This window comes from Hydra viridissima, unplaced genomic scaffold (genome assembly GCF_058129835.1).
Source record: "Hydra viridissima isolate aposymbiotic clone 2 unplaced genomic scaffold, HvirCarnegie_v1 scaffold_11, whole genome shotgun sequence".
In the NCBI taxonomy this organism is placed as follows: domain Eukaryota; kingdom Metazoa; phylum Cnidaria; class Hydrozoa; order Anthoathecata; family Hydridae; genus Hydra; species Hydra viridissima.
In genome coordinates, this window is record NW_028324310.1 from 3,317,283 (window position 1) to 3,332,632 (window position 15,350).

Below are 15,350 nucleotides of genomic sequence, written 5' to 3' on the forward strand. Positions count from 1 at the left end.
TTTATTTGCAATAATATAACTTCCACGTTGAGCTGATTTTATTGTGCTTAAAATAGACCTTTGCAAATACTCATTGATGTCTTTAATGTCATAGCTTCCTGATGGAATGATAATGTTCTCCCAATTAGCTCCATTGTTCATGCTGTATTTGAAAGAATTGTTTTTACTGTTTACATTTGGAATGCTGTTGTAAGTCTCAAGACCGAGAAAAGCCATTTCATAACTTTTTCCTTCGTCAAAAACGATTTTATCCAAAAAATCAGTGGTGATAACACTTGATTTTCCATCTACATCGATGATTATACCTGTCATTTTTAAAATAAGAATTATTTTTTAAATTGTTTTAGAAAAATAAAAAATCGTCAAATCCGCTTCTGTACTTTCCCTCGTTCTTTTTAGAAGAGAGATCGATGACAGCAAATCCGTGAGGTTCATTCCAGCAATGATTGCAAAAAGCTTTAAAATCTTCTATTTTCATATCGCAGGAAACTTGGTCTTGATAAATGTGATTAACGCTTTTTTGGTCTTGTTTAAAGAGGCAAATAAAGTTGGCATTTTCTCTGATGGTATGTCTTGGAATCTCGAAATAGTTTTGAGCGAGATAAAAGCAGTCGACGTTAGAATGTCTTCCTCGGATATAATATTTTTCACATTTGTTTTGATTGGTCAATTGCAAATCATCAAAGATCATTAAATTGTTTTTAGATGAATCAAGATCTTCTGGTTCTGGAACATCGTCTGCTGTTTCGAAAAATTGACATTCCATATCATTATTGTCAGAATATTTTTTTGAAAGATCGTTAATAACATCTTCATGGATTAAATTCAATTTTTCCATTTCATCTTGTACATCATCCGTTAACAAATCAACAATATCCTTTTTAGGAAGTTTATTTTCGAAAGACCTTTTGAGTATTTTGTATTCGGGTTGGAAAAGAGATTTTCCAAACACTTGTAAATTATTGTAGTCTAGCCATCCAGGTCTTAAAAGTAAATTTAAGAGCAGCGTTGTTTTACCATATCCAGACTTTCCAACGATGATTCCTCGAATGCTTCTCGGTAAAAGCTTGCTGTTGTTTCTTTTGGTTTTCCCAATTTTACACGGCAGTTTCATCACTTCCATATTTTTTATATTAAAAAAGTTTTTATATATGTTAAAATGTACTGCGTTAAGTGTAGAAGAGAGACTGAAACCATTCACTTGAAAAAGGAAATGACAAAAAACAATAGGTCTATGTTGAAAGGGAATTGCGACTCTTGTGGGATAACCAAATGCAAGTTTGTTTCGGCTGCAAAAGGAGGAGACTTGGTGGAATCGATCAACAATTTTTCGAAAAAAATAAAGCTTCCATGGGCAAAGTTTCCAGGAGAAATGCACGTTCCAGGTATGAACTTTGCAGGGCCTGGAACCAATTTAGATAAAAGGCTCACTTCCACGGATATGTATCAAGAGTGGAGCAAACCGGTGGATAGAGTGGACAATGCCGCATATCACCACGATTTAGCTTACAAGTATTTTAACGACAAGCAAAACAGAAATTTAGCAGATCGAATGATGCTTGAAGAAATGGATTCTATACAAAATTCTACTCAGAGAGAAATAAGCGAGCGAAAAATCATTGAACCCATCATCAAAGCTAAAGCTAAATTTGGATTGGGTGTGAGTGATTTGAAATGGACGGATCAGCTTGCAGAGGAGCTTCATAAACCGGTGATTCATCATTTTAAAAAAAGAAAAGTGATTGTAAACGACATTGATGAGATATGGGCTGCTGATTTGGTTGATATGAAATCGTTTTCAAAATTCAACAACGGCGTAAAATATTTACTCATGGTGATCGACGTGTTTTCAAAGTATGGATGGATCGTTCCGTTAAAAAGCAAAACAGGTCTTGATGTAGCTATCGCTCTAAGCAAAATATTTGAGGAGAGAAAGTGTGTCAAATTGTGGGTAGATAAAGGAAAAGAGTTTTACAACAAGCACGTGAGAGCGTTGGGTGTGCAATTATACTCCACTGAAAACGAGGAAAAAAGTTCTGTTGTCGAGCGATGGAACAGAACGATGAAAGAGAGAATGTTTAAATATTTTTCAGCCAACAATACCAATAAATATATTGACGTATTAGATGAGATGGTGAAAAATTACAACAACACAAAGCACTCTTCTATCAAAATGACACCAGTTGAAGCTAGTGATGAAAAGAATAAAGGTAGGGTATGGTGGAATCTGTATGGAAAGGATCAAACATTACCAGCAAAACCAAAATTCTTAATGGGTGATCAAGTGCGGATTGTAAAAAAGAAGTCTCATTTTGAAAAGGGGTATACACCGAGATGGACAGAGGAGGTTTTTACAGTGTCAAAAGTTCAGTATACGAATCCACCCACGTATAAAATCTCTGACGCTAACGGTGAAGAAATTCAAGGCACCTTTTACGAGCAGGAGATGCAAAAGACACATCAAGACATATTCAGAATTGAAAAAATCATTCGCAAAACCAAAAGCAAGTCGTTAGTCAAATGGTTAGTATATCCAGACTCCTTTAATTCATGGGTAGATAATAATGAATTGTTAAGTTTGCAAAAATGATCTAAAAATTTAATTTTAATATGTAAAATGCATGCTCCTCACAAGTTTTTTAGAAATGTTGCCTCAGCAGAAGTTCACAGTTTGGATTTGCAATTAAAAATTTTGGAAGAGAGGGTTAGAGAGTTGGAGGAAAGAAGACCGAACAACATTATTGTGTCTACGAAAACGTTAGATCATCCACCTTATTTCAACGTTAATGAACAATATGAGATTTTTGCTCAGAAAGACATTAAATTTGCTGCTCTCTCACATACAATGATAGCTTTATCCATTGGGTTGAATTTGGAGAAAGGTGTTGCAGTGATAACATTAATGAATAAAATTACTGATCAATTGAATTATAGAAAAAACGAAGTTATTATTTCAGAGTCTGTAGATGATGTTATTATGGATGTGAATAGTAACAGCAAACAGGACGTGATTGTTAAAAAAGGAGAAAAACTTTGTAAGATTAATTACATTGATTTAAAATAATTTTTTTATTGATAAAAAAATGGAAATATTGAATGAAAAACTTTATCCAGTTCTTCCAACAGCTCCTGCAGATGAAGGACATAGTTACCGGCTTCAGAAAATAAGCGAGATACAAAAAGAGATAGAGAGTGAAAAAGCAAAAAGAGTTCATCTAAGCAAAAAGTATCATCGCGTGTTTAGGATCATTTCTAATGTAGATAATACAATGCAAACCTTATGCATTGCTTTGGGTGTGACTGGAATTGGTCTTTTATCAACCATCGCTGCTGCCCCTGTTGCAATTGCGTGTGAAGGTGTGGCTATTGGAATGGGGTTTTTATCCATTGTGGGAGGACAAGTCAACAAAAAACTAGCATTAAAAGCGGAGAAGCATGAAAAGATCAAAGTGTTGGCAGAGTCGAAATTGAATACGATTAGCGAGCACATTTCCAAAGCGTTGATGGATGGAAAAATAAACGATTCAGAGTTTCAATTGATTCTTGATGAGCTTCAAAAATTTAAATCCTTGATGGAGGAAATACGAACCAAAACCAAAAAGGGAATAGATGAAGTTACTAAAGAAAACTTGATCCAAAAAGGACGAGAAGACGCGATTCAAACGTTTAAAAATTTGTTTAAGAAAGGATCAACGTAGTCGTAAAAACCAATTTATGTATTTTTCCACGTATTTTAAGAAAGGATCAACGTAGTCGTAAAAACCAATTTATGTATTTTTTTCAACGTATTTTAAAAAGATGTTTTTCTTTAAAATACAAGACCTGAATAAAAGGGATGAAATTGTGAAAGAAATTAATGACAGACGAAAGAGGATTTATCAGAACAGCGTGAATGACAACATTTCAGATACGAATTTTCAAGCTGATGTGAGCAAGCTATTTAAACCCATCATCGAGAGCAATGAAAAGATGATCAAAAGCCTGTCAGTCGATCAAAAAAAGAAAAGACCTTTCGAAGTGAACAAAGTTGAAGATAAAATGTACATTGGAAAAATGGAGGTTGAAATAGATGGAAATGATATCATTGTCGGTGAAGAAAAGTATAATGGAACAAAAGGTCTTTGGGAACTGATGACTGAATTAACAATACCAAAGAACTATACCAATGAAGATTTGCAAAATTATGAAAAAATTTTAATGGATAGTGATGCTATAAGATCTGATTCGCAACCGCATAAACCGAAATCATCAAGAAGACCAAAGTATCAGCAACTTATTGCTCCTATTTGGGAAAAAATGATGCGTATTGAAAAAGGTAAAAAAGGTCGTGGTGTTATTATTCTTCCAGGTGATCCTAATGCGTTGGTGGAAAAGCTTGAATTGAGTATTGCTGCATGGCATGCTGGGAATAAAGAGTCGAGAAATGTGGCTGTTGCTATTTGCGATGAGCTGTTGAGACAAGGAGAGATTAATAAAGAGGAATATAAATCGTTAATGAAGACTATTGATAAAATTATTTAAAAAATTGTTTTATTTAAAAATATGCTAATTGTGAACAAAAGAAGATATGTGAAAAAGAACGTTGTTGGTGGAGGTGGTATTGTAGACATGATTAAAAATTTCATAAAAAGAGCAGCTGCGTCAAGTGTGTCAAAAGCAACAGTGAATTTGCTTAAAAATGCTGCAACAAGCAAAATTGGACAAGAAGCGATTACAGCTGCAAAATCTGCTGGGACAGAGTTAGCCCTTTCAGCCATCTCTGCTGCTAAAGACGTGGCTATTGACAAAGGTAAAAAGACCATTGAGAAATTAAAGACTGGTTCATCTATTCAAAGTAATAAAATGTCTAAAAAGAACGCGATTCGAATTCAAGACCTGGTGAAAATAGGACAGGGTATGAAAATAGCATGAAGATAGCATTCTGTTGCGATGGCTTGTTATAAACTTGCAATGGCTTGCGATAAGAGACATTTAAATAAATTAAATAATTTTTTATGATATAAAAAATGATAAGTACTGAGCGATTAAGAGTTACTGAGAACCCAGAGTATGATATTGGTATTGAAAAAGTTGATTTTTTTGAGTATCTTCCAACCAATCTCGATTTAAATTCTTCAGGCACGATTACTTTTGAGATTGACTGTCAATCAATTCAAACAGTACCATCAGAGGCTTACATTCTTATTGAAGGAGTGTTGAAAAAGAGCGATGGAACCTTTTACGATGCTAAAGACAACATTGCACTGGTGAACAACGCTTTGATGTATTTGTTTAATGATGTGACTTATGACTTGTCGGGAGAGCAAGTGGAAAGAGTGATGTATCCAGGTCCAGCCACCACCATACTTGGATTGATGAAATATCCTTATGGATTTCAGTTTGCTGATGGATTAAAACAGATGTGGTATATGGATACGTCAAATCTTGTTGAAAATGAAGGATTTAAAGTTAGACGAGACCATTTGTTTGCAGACACTACATCCGTTGGCGCTTTTTCGTTTAAAATTCCGTTGAAGCACATTTTTGGATTTTGCGAAACCTATGACAAAGTTGTTTATGGGTTTAGACATACCATCACCTTTACAAAGACAGAATGTGATGATGCGATTTATAGAGCGGAGAGCGTTAGTGCAGGAATGATCAACCTTAAAAAATTCAGACTTTATATGCCTCGCGTTGAATTGGATATTTCGAAAAAGACTGATTTCATGAATTTAATGGCTCAAAAAATTCCCATTCAAGTGGCTTATAAATCAAACAAATGTGAAAGGCAACTTATTCCAGCTGGTCAGACAGAATTTACCTGGTCGCTTGGAAGAGTCACTGACAAAAGCATTCCAAGATTTATCCTGTTCGGACTTCAGACAAACAGAAATTCCAGTCAAACAGTTAATCCATCACTATTCGACCATTGTGATGTTAGCAATTTTTACGTTACTGTTAATGGAATAAAGTATCCAAATTACAATTACGACTTGAATTTTGGAGAAAAGAGAGTGGTTATGGCTTATTCAGATGCGTTCTCTTTTGATGAAAAATATTATGGTACAAATGAACTTGTTTGTCAATCTGGGTTAAGCTTGCTTGAATATATAAAATTATATCCGTTGTTCTTTGTGGATATCAGCAAGCAAAAAGAAAGAATGACGTCGGAAACAGCTGAATTAGTGGTAAACCTTAAATTTCGAACTTCAACTATTGCAAATACCATTATTTTTGCAGTGGTGATCTCTGACAAACTGCTTAAATTTGTTTCAGACGGAACCAACATGACTGCTGTTTATTAAGATATCTTTTCGGGAAAAAATTGAATTGACTTAAAAAAAAATCTTGGTATAATAAAATGAGATATACAACATCGTATTTGAAAAATTTGTTGAATGAAAACGGCGTTAGTAAAACAGCAGATGATTTAATAACGTTGATGATGCTTGCGGTTGAAAATAATTTGATCAGTAAAGATGAGATATTAGAAAGAGCAAAAGAAAAAAAAGTAAAGCTTCCTCCAAAAGAAAAAAAACCTGTTGATCCAAAATGGGAATGGCTTAGTTTAGTTAAGAAAAAGCCCATCACTGTGAGAATAACCGACATAGAAACGGGTGAGGTGACTGAATACAAGTCTCTTTACAAAGCGATGGCAGGAACTGGACGTGGATGGAGATATTTAGAGCGTCGAGATGGAAAGGTGGATAATGGAATCAAGATTGAATTTTTAAATTCTGAAAAGCTTGAAAAACGTAAAAAGCAGCAAAATTGATTTTTTAACTTTTAGCATGTTAAAAAATTGACTTAAATAAAATTCTTGGCATAAATAAAAAGATGGAGAGGAAGTATGTGATTGAATTTGATACCATGGGTCGTGCGCATCTGTTTGATGAAGAAAAAGAAATTCATGCGACTGGATGCGAATTTACTGCACATGACGAGTGGGGAAGAAAGTAAACGATTAGATTTGATGAAATGGGTCAAGCACATGTATACGACTCAATAAGCGAAATTTTTGCCAATTATCTTGTTTCATAAGTTTTTAATTCTCCCGCGAAAAGAATTAAAAAACGGTAAAAACTTTTCGAAGAAGAAAATATGCTGAAAGTGTGCCAAGATTTAAAAAAATTGAATTGACTTAAAGAAAATCACGGCAGAGATAAAATGAGTCTCCATTCTTCAAAAAAATTAATTGCTAAAGAGCGAAAAATTGAATGCATCGAAAAAAATTTTATTTCCCTTAATAAAATGGGTGATAAAACTGATGCTAAAAAGCAAAAAGCAAAAACTACCGCCAAAGAGCGAAAAATTGAAAGTGACATAAAGAAAAATCTTTCCGTAATAAAAATGGAAAGTAAAAGTGTGAAAGATCAAAAAGTATCAATGGCATCATTAAGAAGAGATGCTAAAGAAAGAGCTATAAAAGACTATACCAGAATGACTAGGGATGAGCTTGTTGAAGCAATAAGAACAACAAAACCTGTCATTGGCCAAAAGTCAGTTAATGATCGAAAAGATCGAAATAAAATGACTGTAAAAGAATTAAGAGAGATCGCTAAAGGTCGTGATGATATCAAAGGTACCTATAAAATGAAAAAAGCTGATCTCATTGCAGCTTTAAATATTACCATCATTGGAAGTGGTCCTGCTCCTCAACCTGTAGCTCGTAGACGCACGACTGAGGCGAGACCTTTGCCTGTTAATGAAAGCGTGGTTAGGTTTGTTCGACCAGCTGTAAAAGTTTCTGTAAAACCTACAAAAGTTTCTGTAAAGCCGACAAAAGTTTTAATAAAGCCGACAAAAGTAAGGTTTGTTCATCCACCTCTAAAAGTTTCTGTAAAGCCGACAAAAGTAAGGTTTGTTGTTAGTCCTGAAAGACCTGTGCCTGCCCCAAGACCTGTGCCTGCTCCAAGACCAAGGTCTGACGACTTGATTTCATTCGAACCTTCTACTCTATTGCAAAATCAGGTAACAAGAGATGAACCCTCTATTCTTAACATACCGGTTATAGATTCAACAAACGTTATTACACCTAGACCGGTTCCAGCACCAAGACCTTTATTTTCAAGTCTGACGGCAGCTACAAAAAGTGTGGCGTCCTATGTTAAAACTAAGTTTAATGATATTAAAGAATGGATAGAGCCCTACGTTCCTGAAGTAGTCAAGAAGAATGTAAGCGAATCAGTAGAACAAATCGATAAAAAAATAAAGTCTATCAAATCACTTGTATTAAGAACAGAGTATAAACAACCCGTGCCAATTATAGTACAGCCTGTGCCAAAACCATTTACAGTAAAGTTTAAAATGACTGAACATTCAGCGGAGAGTTCTGTGAGACAATTTTCTTACACACCTTCTCCTCGATACCAAGACATTGCATCCTTTTTTAATTTGGTAAGAGAGTCTAGCATTCAAACCATGGAAGGGGAAAGAAACACCAGAGTAAGAATTATTTTAACGTGTAAAATGAAATCTGTAAGCATCATGACTGGTGAAGAAGTGACTCGGGAAGCAAGCTTTTCATCAAGATCAGAGATTATTCTAGCAGCTACAAATGTAAGAGAGTTAATGAGCGAAATGGAAGAGAAAGTCTTGGAAAGTAGTGTTAAATACAATGCTTTAGGATCTAATTGCACTATATCTAAGATTTTAAGGATGGAAATTAACTTTACTGATTATGAACCTCTTAGCGGTTCCTCCTATATTGAACTGTCTAAAGAGCTGAAAGACAAAAAGGCGATCATCAACATGGAAAACGAGGACGATCAATGCTTTAAATGGTCAGTCGCTCGAGCGTTGAATCTGAAAAATAAAAACAACGAAAGAATCGATGAAGACTTGATTAAAAAATCAGAAGAGCTGAATTGGGATGGAATAAAATTTCCCGTCAAGCTTAATAAAATCAACAAGTTTGAAAAGAATAATCCAACTATTAGCATTAACGTCTTTGGGTATGAAAATAAAAAACCTTACCCTTTGCGAGTATCTGAATTTGCTGATCGAAATAACTGTGTTGATTTGTTGTTTATTTCAAACGAAGACACTGACCATTATTGCGTGATTAAAAGTTTGAGTCGGTTATTATCTACACAAACATCAAAAGGTAAAAGAAAACAACATTATTGCAGAAATTGCTTGCAAGGCTATGACCAGGAAAAGCTTCAACATCATCAACCTTATTGTTATGATAACACCTCAGTAAGAATTGAACTTCCTAAAGAAGGGACGACTGTTCAGTTTAAAAACTATCAAAAGGGCATGAAAGTTCCATACGTTGTATATGCAGACTTTGAAAGTTTTATCCAACCCTTCGATGACATTAAGCAACATGGTGAGTCTCATACTAAAAAATACCAAAAGCACGTTCCAAGCTCCTTCTGCTATTACATCAAATGCTTCGACGATAGCCTTTACAAAGGAAAACCAGTCATGTACACAGCTGAAAGCGATGACGATGACGTAGCTCAAAAGTTTATAACCATGCTTGAATCAGATCTTATAAAGATTTTCGACAAGATTGATTTAATAAAAAAGAAAGTCATGACTGATGAGGATGAAAAGAATTTTAAGGTTGCAACTCTATGTCATATTTGCGAAAAAGACCTTAACGGTGATAAAGTCTTAGACCACTGTCATTTGACTGGAAACTATCGAGGAGCTGCTCATAACAAATGCAACTTGGATTATAAACTTCCAAAATTCATACCTATCATTTTACATAATTTGTCTGGCTATGACAGCCATTTGCTCATCAAGAAATTAGGTGGAAAGCTCAATTGCATACCCAACAATGAAGAAAAATATATCAGCTTCTCTAAACAAATCAAAGTGAGAGAATTTATTAATAAGAAGGGTAAACTTCAGGAAATATGGAAAGAGCTAAGGTTTATTGACAGCTACAGGTTCATGGGTTTCAAGTTAGAAGATCTAGCTAAAAATCTAAACAACGACCAATGCAAAAACGTTGCTCAATATTACTCTGGAGAAAAGTTTGATTTACTAAGAAAAAAAGGCGTTTACCCTTACGAATGGGTGGACTCGATTGAAAAGTTCTCCGAAACGCAATTACCTCCTATTGAAGCATTCTATTCCAAACTGAATGATGAGGAAATAAGCTGTGAAGACTATGCGCATGCAAAAAACGTTTGGAATGTATTTGAATGTGAAACGTTTAAAAACTATCACGAGCTGTACAACATGTCTGACGTCTTGATACTTGCCGATATCTTTGAAAATTTCAGAGACGTGTGTCGTAACTATTACAAGCTTGACCCTGCTTGGTATTACACCTCTCCTGGTTTGGCTTGGGATGCTATGTTGAAACTAACTGGAATTCAGTTAGAGCTTCTTTCTGATATTGATATGCTTCTCATGGTTCAAAGAGGGATACGCGGTGGAATTTGCATGATCAGCAAACGACATGGAACTGCTAACAACAAATATATGTCAGACTATGATCCTTCAAAACCATCGAAATTCCTTCAGTATTTAGATGCAAATAAATTATACGGATGGGCTATGTGTAAACCTCTTCCTGTTAGAGGGTTCAGATGGATGACTGAGGATGAACTTTTAAATTGGAAATCCATGCCTTGTATTCTCGAAGTGGACTTGACCTATCCCGAAAGCCTACACGATTTACACAACGACTATCCTTTAGCTCCTGAAAGACTAACCATTGGAAAAGTGGAAAAGCTTGTTCCTAATTTAAACAACAAGGAAAAATATACTATTCACAATGAAAGCCTAAAACTATATGAACGACTTGGATTGATCGTTACCAAAATTCATCGTGGTATCACCTTTGAAGATGAACCTTTTATGAAACAATACATCGATCTCAACACCGCATTAAGAGCAAAAGCTAAAAACGAGTTTGAAAAAGAATTCTTCAAGCTTATGAACAACTCTGTCTTTGGAAAAACCATGGAGAATATTCTAAAACATGTTGATATTAAACTTGTCACCACAAGAAAAGAAGTTCTAAAATTGTCAAGAAAACCTAATTATGATAGAAGTACCATTTTTGATGAAAACCTTGCTGCGGTTCACATGAAAAGAACAAAACTCTTTTACAACAAGCCTGTTTACTTAGGATTGTGTGTTCTAGACATAAGCAAAATTCTCATGTTTGAACATCATTACGACTATATCAAACCTAAATACGGAGATCGCGCGAAATTACTCATGACCGATACTGACTCACTCTTTTACGAAATCGAAACGGATGATTTTTATCAAGACATTGCCAACGATATTGAAGCTAAATTTGACACGAGCGAATTCGCGAAAGATCATCCTGCCGTTCAAAACTTTGGATTTGATATTGGGTTTAAAAATAAAAAGGTTATAGGCAAGTTCAAGGATGAAGCTGCTGGTAAACAAATTAAAGAGTTTGTTGGACTTCGTCCTAAGCTATACTCCTATAAGCTCTTTAATGAAAAAGAAGAGAAAAGATGCAAAGGGGTTAAAAAGAAAGTTGTTGATAAACACATCACTCATCAAGATTATAAAGACTGCTTAATGAATAAGATGGAAAAGCTTGCAACCATGAACGTCTTCCGATCACATGAACATAACATTTACACCGAAGAAATCAACAAAGTCGCTCTCAGCGCTAACGACGACAAAAGACACATCTTACAAGACGGAATTCATACCCTAGCCATAGGACACTATAAACTAAAACCGTGCTTTACATTTATGGATTATGATAAACTCTTTGGTCTAGAATAAATTACGAAAAAGATACAGTTTTATACTTCTTTGCAGGTTCCGGCATGATATTAACAATGAGATGGAAATCTAATAACATTTTTACATTTTAAAAACACAACACCATCTTGAATTCCTTAAGTATGGAAAAGTATCAATGAGCCAGAATCCGCATATTGTAGTAGTTACAACACCAATCTTTCGGCAGTATGGTTTAACAGACTTTGTAAGTCTACTTCAGCTAAACTTTCTGTGACTGTGAACGAATCAGGATCAGGATAGCATGTTTTTTTTTCTTCGACCAAAATACTGTAGCAGGGCTATTGCTTCTTGTCACTTGCACGTACGATTTCATATTGAGATTTTGTTAGGCCTGCGTCAGTAAATATTCAAACAGCCTCTAACGGTGTCAATGATTTTTTTGTAGGTTCAAGACCGCTGCGATAGGCTTTTTTATACTTTCCCGCTCGTTTGGGAGATGTTTTAAGATCTTTGAGGACGGTTGCAGCACTTCTTTTGCCACTTGTTGTCAAACAAGTTTCAGCTGCAAAAACAATAACTTCTGATTCCACATCTTTCCTGAGCTGTTCTGTTTTTCTCCTTTTTGAACGTTCACTAGAATCGACAAAACTTTTTCTTGGTCGTCCTGCTGATGCTGGAGTGGATGGGGTGCCCGGTATTTGGAAACTGCCTTGCAGCCAAGGGCCATGCTTCTTAATAAATATTTCATTAGTTCTGGATGAAGACGACCACATTTTTCTAAAAATAGCTTTCAACCTCGACATTTAACGCTTGTATACTGTTTTTAGTTCTTCGGTATATTGATTTCTTGATAAAAAATTTTGATCAGCTAAGTCCATTTTTTCATTGAAATTTGGAGCCTCCTGCTGCTGAATACTGTTGTAGAAATCCAAACGAGAGATTGTTTGCATTCCTGATGACCCATCTAGAAAAAAAAGTTAAGTTGAAAAATTCATCTTGGACCTTGATGTGCTTAGAACATGATTAAAATTTAGATGGCATCAACAGGCAGTTGAAATTAAGATTTTTAAATAGCTAGTGGTATAAACTCATAGAAAAACGAAAAAAACTAAGAGGATTTCAATGCGCACTACAACTTTTTCACTTTTAAAGTCAAAATTTACTTTAAAATGCGTTAAAAAAATGCTAAGTTTCATGGTACATAACTTTTGTGGTAATTAATATTTCAAAACGGTAGTAAGAGTAAATAATGTACATACCTGTCATAGATTCATCCATGATATAACACTGTAAAACTTCTGTTGTAAACACTTGTACACAGCTTCAATAAACATCACTAAAATTGCTCGTAAATAAAATGGACCACGCAGTTATAGATCGGATACTTAACTAAACTGTGTAGTTCCAATTACTACTTTTATAACCATTGACTGCTCATTAAGCGACCATTATCGAGAGATAATAAGGGTAGGTAATTAAGTGGGTACGGTCACTTTTAATAATTCCAATTTTGGCCAGCTAAAATCGTCAAATACTCCTACGTGCGACGTTGAGCATTAAACATTAAACGTCTCTGTACTATTTATATTAAGATATTTAAAACAGTTTCTTAATAACAATTTTTAAATAGTTGTTTTTATGAAATAATGTATAGGTATATTAAGGTGGTACCAGGGTAAAGGTAACTTTTTAACAAGAAATTGAAAACTATTAATAGACTTTCACTCTTTTCTATTTATGAACAAAAGAAACATATAAAACAGTAGTAAAAAAAAAAAATAGTGATGACGTCATTAGTTATGTGCTTAATTAGTGTTATGTTACCCCCAAAACTGCTTATTCTTTCATCAAATATAACTAACTCAAAAAGAATCAAAACTGCTTGAAAATTTGAACATGAATTCTTTAATGTATTAAGAATGTTTTCTATAAACAGAATTTTTTAAAACATTTTTAATTTTACCAGGTTGACATTCGAACTTTAAGATATAAATATAAGGGAAGTTTGGGACCAAAGCATGATAAAATTGAGTTTTAAATAAAAAATAACAAAAATTTGCTTCATAGACAACATTCGTAATATGTTCATCTTTAAACCTGCAAAATTTCAGCCCATTATCTATTTTCTATGAAAACTTATTTTTTCTGAAAAATTGAGATTTAGCGTTTCTAAGGTCGTTGTTCAATATGCGTTTTTGCAAAACGCATAGTGAAATAGGTAGATTTAAGAATTCAAAACATTAATTTTGGTATTTTTCAAAATTTTATCAAAAATAGCCGTTTTTTACCCTGGTACCACCTTAAAGGTACTATATCATAACTACATAGGGACTTTCAGTTCCTGAAATCAGTTCGTTGACTTTCAAAAGCTGCAGAGTATCTTCATCAAGTTCTTGCACATTTCACGCAAAGAGTTTATTTGGCTCTTTACTTCATCTACAATGGCTTTAGTTTTCTTGGAAGTCTCTTTGCAAAGTTCTATGCATATAGGTCGACAAAAATGAACATATGAAGGTGCCGGATTTTGCCAAACAACTGCGCCAGTTACTTTATCAATTAGTTTGATAGGCGCCAAAGAACTAGTAAACAAATTTGCATCAGAAATAAGTTCAGATTCCTCTGGAAGTTTCTGCTTGTATTGGCTTTGGCCAGAGGAACCATCACAGCCCCATTTACTATATGAAAGTAAATCCTTGAATTCAATACTGTACACGGGAATCTATGGTCAAAATTCTAGCTACAGTGTGATCCAATAAATCTTGCAGTTCCAGAATTTTCGGATGTGTGTTCGTAATTTCTATTGCAGAAGATGGTAGATAGCAGGTCTGTTTAATTTCTTGAATTTTACAATATGGTGGGAATATGGAACAGTTTCGTTAATTTGTCACCTTCCTCATGTACAAATATTGTGCTTTTGTTAAATCTAAATTAATAAACATGCTGAGTGCTTCTTCATTCGTTAGCATATTTTTCTGGCTTGCGTTTTCCATAAAACTTGATATTAATTTTTTTTTGTCTTTATCAGCAATCCTTAATGATTCCACAAATTTTGCTTCTGCTTCTTCTCCTATTGAATGCAACGCCTGAAGATATGTATTAAAGATATGCTCGAATCCATATTCCTTAAGTAACATGGAATTTTTTCTTTTTTTGCTGGATTCTGACGAATCTCCATAAGACACGCACGGCCTTCCGCGTTTTTCAAAAGAATTAGATGGCGTGGAGTCGGTAATTGCCTCTTCTGAGTTAGGTAAAGATACACAATATCCAACCAATCACTGTTCTTAGATAAAAAAGCTTCCTTTTTCCGTGACTCCAGTATCCATCGTTTATTAAAAGACGGAATAATGTGCCTTTAAATATCACTAATGATGAAACACAAGTTGTCCGCAGAAAGTTGATAATTTTCTTTTAAAATTGTTGAAAGTGCCTCAACTGTCTTTCCTGCATCAATATAGGAAAGCAATAATTTACATTTCAAACACTTAAAAGTTGTCATTTTAACAAGTCACAAAAGTAACTTAAGTAATATTCAATAGTCCAACGAGTCGGTTTAACTTTTACTGTGAATTTGTTATACTGATATAAATGTTTCAACTCTTTATATATTGGCAGTAGAGATAAAACAATCGAGGTCGATGTGTTTCGAAGTCGAAAACGAAGCTTCG

At 34.4% G+C, this 15,350-nt stretch overlaps 1 protein-coding gene across 1 annotated transcript in view; it reads right to left on the reverse strand.

The window, feature by feature from the left end:
- The window catches only part of LOC145191148 (UDP-glucose:glycoprotein glucosyltransferase 1-like), a 421,900-nt gene that overhangs the window by 363,046 nt on the left and 43,504 nt on the right, over positions 1–15,350 (reverse strand). The window lies entirely within an intron of this gene.